Raw genomic sequence first — 7158 nt, forward strand, 5'->3', positions numbered from 1 at the left:
ATATCTCGGTGGACACCTGAACCGCGCCGTGAGAGAAAGCACAAAGGTAGGAGTGAAAGATGAAAGAGAGAAAGAGGAGCCATAGTGGAGGTCTGCACTGACATCGCACAGCACACGGGCGCCTCTTGCGTTTCGCCTCCATCGAAACCCGGCCGCCGCGGTCGGGTTCGAACCAGGGTACTCCGGCTCGGTAGACGAGCGCTTTACCAGTGAGCCACCACGGCGGGTGTGCAAGGCGCCCAAACCTGTTCTCTATCTCTCTCGCTCTCTCTCTTTTTCTCTCTCCGTGAGCTTGAAGCCCGGAGACGGTGGCGACGCCGCGTCGCGTGTCTTAGCCGATGAGAAGTCCGCTCCGGCCACCTTCGGTACTGTCACCGCTTCTCGGCTTCTTTTCATGCGCAACAAACGCTCAAGAGCTCACCTCTTATGTCCAGCGTTTCCTAAAGGTGAGCGCTTTCCAACCGCTACAACCATTATTCGATCCAGTCCTCTCTTCTTACCGCACCGACGTCGTAAAGTTCGCTCCTCGCCAGCCGCCGCGCTGGGCCTCGCCTCGCTTGAGGCTAGGCCTATCACCGGCAGCGCACCTACCCCAACAGCCATGGAGGTGCAAGCGCAGGGCGACAACCTCGACCCTGAAACGTCCCGACCCAGTGAGTGGACCGCAGTGCTCCGCGCATACCAGGTTCGAGAACCAAGCCCGAATACCCTGGTTGGACCCACACAAACAGCCGTGTCCGCCGTCGGTGCCCAGGCCGAGGCTGCCCCTGCGCCCTTTAAGCCAACGTACCGTGCTCAACAGCAACAGCTGCGCGTGTCGCACGCAGTCCCGCAGCGAAGTAAACACCTTGCTTCACTCCCGCCCGGCACCATACGGGTAGTTTTTCGACCGAGAGGCGGGCTCGCTTTGAACGGAGCCATGGCGCAGCCCCTTATGCAAGCCCTGCAAGTCACTGCCGATGGCCGGGACCTAGGGGACTTTCACCTCCGGATCCATCCTATGAATAACACATTCACCGTCGCTACCCACCAGGAAACAACCGCCCTGCACCTCGTACAACTCAAGGAAGTGGCACTCCAAGGGACCAGTTACCCTGTCGCCGCCTACATCGCACCGCCGCCCGCAGCTGTACGTGGAGTCATCTCACAGGCCTACTGGGCGGAAACCCCGGAGCAGATGCTACGAGACCTCCAGACCCGCAACCCGGACGCTGATATTATCGCAGCACGCAGAATGGGGAGGACGCTCTACATATTAATCACTTTTGCGCATGGACCAGTCCCTCATACCATACGCTACATGAGTGTGGTTTATAGATGCACGGCGTACAAGGGCAGTCCAGATGCCTGCACCAACTGTCGCCGACCGGGCCACAGATATGACGTCTGCCCCCACCCCAAGACTGGTCTCTGCACGAGGTGCGGGGACAAGCATGACCCGCAAGCTGTTCCTTCCTGCATCCCGATCTGCATTCTGTGTGGGGGCTAGCACCTCACGGGTACCGGCTCATGCAAGGCAAGACAAACAACTCCGAAACAACGCAGCCCGCCGCCACAGAAAACAAAGCCCTTTAGCAAGAAGGACTTTCCCCCGCTGCAAACGACCCTTCCCACTACCTCTACGTGGGCCTCCAAGGCCGCCAGGACTCATACGCCGACCTCCCAGGACCACGAAGTGACTGCTCTGCGGGAAGAGGTAAGGCAGCTCAAGGGAGCCATCTCTACCTCCACCGCTGTACCCCCAAATCCTCCACCCCAATCCTCTCCACCCACCTCGCCACCTGTCGAACCTCCTTCGAAAAAGAGGAGGCCTGATGAGACGCCAGCACAACCCATAAACTTGGAAGTAAAATTTCAAGACTTCGCCAAAAACTTAGAAGCTAGGCTCGCAGAGCGAATTACTGCACAGGTCACTGCACAGTGCCAAATTTTGATTGAAACTACCATTACCCGTTTAATGGATACTGTCATAACTAGCATCATGGCCAAGGTAGAGGAGCGTTTACATCACCTTGTTCCTAGCCTCTCACAGGCCTCTCCTCCCACACGTGCCACCCACCACACCACTCCTTCGCCCCTCTACGCTACAGCATGGCTCCTCCGACGGACCATAATTCTTTACACATTATTCAATGGAACTGCAGGGGCTTTCGGCGTAAGCGCGATCCTCTACTGCAGATTATCGGTACTTCCTCATCCCCACCAGACATCATCGCAATTCAGGACGCAAACGTTTGCAAACAACTTCCCGGATACGCTCTTATCCCCTCGGACTCTACTGATCATCCTCGGGTGGTCACATACGTCTGCAACTCTTTGCATTACATGGAACACACAATTACCACACCTATCGCTCACACGTTCTTCGAAATTTTACCTCCAACCCCTGCACAATCTCCCTTGTTCGTTCTTAACTGCTATATTCTACCACGACAGCCAGTTAATCTACTCCCTCCACTCCTCAAATCCGTGGCGCAATTGTCTGGATCAAATCCCCTACTCATTGCCGGTGACTTCAACTGCGCACACGTGGACTGGGGCTATCGGCGCACAAACCACAGAGGCACAGTTCTCTGCAATGAAATGATGGTCCTCCACTTGTCCATCTATAATGATTTCAGCCTGCCTACGCGGGTTGGTAACAGTGTTACTACAGATACCAGCCCAGATCTCACGCTTGGAAGAAATGTGGCCCACCTGCAGTGGGAAAGAACGCAAACCACACTAGGCAGCGACCACCACCTAATTCGCATAACACTAAGCTATCGCCGCTCTCAGCGCAAATTTACCGTTAGACAAACTAATTGGGGCCAGTTACGAACATTTCGCCAGGAACACGTACAGTCAACACAGGTACCCTTCGACCTAGACACCTGGACTACCCAGTTACAGGAGGATATTCGCCAACATACCCGAACGCTAGACACTACCCCAGACACCCCCGTAATTGACAGTAAGCTCGCGCACCTCCTTCAAGCTCAAGAACGCATAACACACAGATGGAAAACTCAAAAACACAATAGCAAACTAAAACTCAAACTCGCACAGCTTCAGACTCAAATAGAACACCACAGTGCCACTCTTTGCAAAGCTAATTGGAATCAGATTTGTGACAGTCTCCGCGGAAATCTCTCCACAACTCGTGCCTGGCACCTCTTACGCCACATGCTAGACCCTACGCAATCTAAAACCCAGACACGCCTTAGCATTCGCCGCCTTACTCATAACCACATGCAGGACACGAACGCCTTCCTCGCGCAGGTAAAATCAACATATACCACCCCAGGTGACCCTTGCAAGCACCCTGAGTACATGGGTCCACCTCAACCCCAGCTTGACGCCCCTATTACAGAGGCGGAATTTCGGACAGCCCTTTTGAAATTGCGCAATACTGCACCCGGGGAAGATCAAATTACCAATGCTGCTATCCGAAACCTTGACGATGCGTCCATATCTCATCTAGTCACCCACTTCAACGACTGCTGGAAGTCAGGTACCCTCCCAGCCACCTGGAAGCATGGAAAAATCATATTTATTCCTAAACCCCACAAACCCATCAACATAGAGAATATCCGACCAATTTCTCTGACATCTTGTGTCGGCAAGGCCTTCGAACACATAATTCTTGCCCGACTAACCACGTACATGGAAGACAACCATCTTTTTCCGCACAGCATGGTGGGCTTTCGTGCGCACCTATCTGCACAGGATGCCCTACTACAAATTACACCTGACGTGCTTGATGACACGATCCCCCACCTCACTATAGCTATTCTGGCGGTTGACCTCACAAAGGCATTTGACAGGATTCGACACGATGCCATTTTGCGAGAACTGCAGGCACTACAGGTAGGCTCAAATACCTACAACTACGTTCGCGCCTTTCTCTCGGGCCGCACTGCCTCCCTGCACATAGCAGAGCTGAGCACACCACCTTATACACTCGGCGAACTTGGAACCCCCCAAGGCGCGGTCCTCTCCCCTCTTCTCTTTAATATTGCTCTCATCCCCCTAGCTCATAAACTCGCTCTCATCCCACACCTAAGGCATACCTTGTACGCTGATGATATTACCGCATGGACCACTCATGAATCTGATGGAGAAATTGAGGAAACTCTTCAATTAGCAGCTGACACCATCTCTGCTCATGCGTCATCTATTGGGCTCGAATGCTCCCCCTCTAAATCTGCACTTCTCCTCATAAGACCGAAATCTGCAGCTAACTCGCCCATTCAAATCGCTTTACAAGGAACCCCTATCCCCGTCACCCCCACCCTCCGTATCCTTGGCCTTTACTTGCAGGATTCAGGACGCAACGATCATACCCTTAAAACACTCAAGGCCTCCACGCAATCTGTGTTGCAACTTCTACGCCGCGTATCCTCCCTGCACAAAGGTTTAGACGAAGCGGACAGCATGAAAGTAGTGCATGCTTTTACACTTAGCCGCATCTTATACGCCACCCCATACCTTAAGCTCAACCGCATGGAAACAGAGCGAGTGAACGCCATGATTCGTCTAGCAACCAAGGCAGCCTTAAACTTACCCCGCAGCACTAGCACAGCCAAGCTCCTTGAACTAGGCATGCATAACACCATTCAGGAACTAGTAGACGCGCACCTCCAGACACAGTATCTGAGACTTGCCGCGAGCGCAACTGGCAGGCATATCCTCGCTTCCCTTCGCATCAACATTCCCGCTAATCAGACATCCCTTATAGCTATTCCTCGACACATTCATACCCCCCTCGTCGTGAAACCCCTTCCCCGGAACGTTCATCCCCAGTACCACATCCCTCGCCGCATGGCTCGCGCTAAGGCCCTACACAAGTATTATGGACAAGCCCAGGACGCCAATTGGGTAGACGCCACGTGCACAACTCATGAAGCTGTAGCTGTTGGTTACAATCCAGCCCACAGCCCCTCACACACCGCCTTCCCTCGGGCTGTACGCCTGAGGAGGCAGAGGAAACCGCCATCGCCCTAGCCCTTGTACATTCCAATGCAAACTACATCTTTAGCGATTCCAAAACGGTTCTGTTCAACTTCGCGAGAGGCAGGATTCACGCCCCTGCTTGGGAGTTGTTGAACACCCCCTCCAAAAACTTACCACGCAGGGTAGAGCTCCAGTGGGTGCCGGCTCACTCTGGGAATCCAGGAAACGAGGCTGCCGATAAATTGGCCCGAGGTTTGATTTGCCGGGCTCAGGACGGCCTCGATCCAGGTTTCTCGAGAGAACGGGCGCACACCTTTGCAGAGCTCACGCAAATGCCCCGCTTGGACCGTCGGACTTACCCTCCTCCACACCCCTCCCTTACCCATTCCCAACAGATCCTCTGGAGACGCCTCCAGACCCGCTCTCTCTCATCCCCTCAGCTGCTATCCCACTACTGTGGCACCTCCCCTGCATGCACCCTGTGCGGCGACCCTCACGCCACACTCTCCCACATCCTTTTCGGCTGCCCTGCTGATCCTCCCCCGCAGGGACAGCCCGCGTTATCAAGTTGGGAGGACTGGGAGGTCGTGCTCTCGTCTCCGGACCCGCCATCGCAGCTTGCTGCGGTGCTTCGGGGTGCCGACGTCATGTACAAACACCACATGGACGTTCCGACGTAGAGTGGGACCGTGCGGTGGTCCAGGGACCCAAGGGGGTCTAACACACTTGCCATAATAAAGTTTTTCTCTCTCTCTGTAGCCGATGAGAAGGTGGAGCGGCCTCATAGAAAGCCGGTGCACTGTCCTTTATAAACGTATAGAGGCGGTCAGCAGCGGTAGCACACCTACTTCGCAATTATTAACTACACAGATCGGCTGTGTTAAGCATGAAATGCTTTTAGCTCCCGTTGTCGGCAGTGTGGTGACGTCACGCCGAGACCGAGAGCCATCATCCGGGCACTGAAATCCCCTCATCCGGGCACTGAATTCCACTCATCCATCCGGGCACCATACGAGACTTCACGAGATTCAACGAGACTCTCTAAGCACTCCTACGGGACCGGTATACAAGCACCGGTTGCTCTCCAAACGAGTCACAAAAAATAACTGCTGCCAGTGTCTTCTCAATGTTTATCAAGATATCAGTCGAGCTGTGCATTTGATAATGCACGGAATTATAATTTCCGATTTCTAATAACGAGTGCAAAAAGCACATACATGCCACAATACACTTCGTTGTCATACGTGATCTGTTAGGGGCTTTGAGAGAAGGCCGCTTAGAGAAAGAGGGGAGCTCCAGGGCGAGAAGGGCTTTCGGCTGAAAAACTGCTTTCGCGCGCTCCCCAAGGATGGCGCTGCGGTCCTACACTCACGCATGTAAAAGACCGGCCGCAGGGCCTTCATGCCCTTTCCCCTCTGGCAGGCAGATGTATACACGCTCGCGGAGTATTCGAACGCACTGTATATACATTCTTGTCAGGCCTGCGTCTCGTCGTGTCCGCGTACACTTCTGCATCGTCCTGGATTTCAATGCCGCCACCGTCACAGCTGCTTAAGCCGAGCAATGGAGCCTCTGTTAGGCCCGTAAACATTTCATGCTTACTCTACTCTCGGTTACGGGAGAGGCATTTTTTTTTCTAGCGAAAGCTATAGGAGGTATGCACATGACGTCATCCGCAAGGGGCGCTAGCGGCCGGCGCGGCATTCGCCATGTTGGTGGTCGCGCGCGCGTCCGCCGCAGCCAGCCGCAGCGTTAAATAGCCGGTGATGTGTGAAATGTGAGTGTATTTCGCGTCTCGCCATAGATAATTACTGTCCGGCCCGTAACACCGCGTTACTGCGAGGGTGTTCCGGGAACTGGCCGCTCAAAAAAAGTTCCACTTTGTGAAAAAGTCGGCCCGTAAGAAAGGGGAGGCGCCGGCGGAGTGTGAGACGTACAGGGCTGCTGGCGCGCGTTGAATTCACCGGTATCGAGGTCCACCTTGTGCACGGCTTAAAGTTTGCTGGCAGGCCAAGGAATTAAAGGATATTAACCTATGAGAGGGTGCAATTACTTGACCAACGGGTGAGTCCAAGAGCCGTGCTGAGGGTGCCGACATCCGCGGTGCCGACGTCCGCGGTGACGACGGCCGAAGTGCCGTTTTTGAAGAGGCGAGTAATTCGAAGGGTCTGTTCACCTAGCTGTAGCGCTTAACTTGTCATCTCTATCTACCGAAAGTGACGT

The 7158-nt window shown here is 54.2% G+C and overlaps 1 pseudogene; it reads left to right on the plus strand.

Annotated features, from left to right (window-relative positions):
* Positions 1-454: 454 nt before the first annotated feature.
* On the plus strand, positions 455-5645 carry LOC149367231 (uncharacterized; annotated as a pseudogene).
* The last annotated feature ends 1513 nt before the right edge of the window (positions 5646-7158 follow it).

Source organism: Amblyomma mixtum, chromosome 1 (assembly GCF_055824585.1).
Source record: "Amblyomma mixtum isolate Tamu chromosome 1, ASM5582458v1, whole genome shotgun sequence".
NCBI classification, from domain to species: domain Eukaryota; kingdom Metazoa; phylum Arthropoda; class Arachnida; order Ixodida; family Ixodidae; genus Amblyomma; species Amblyomma mixtum.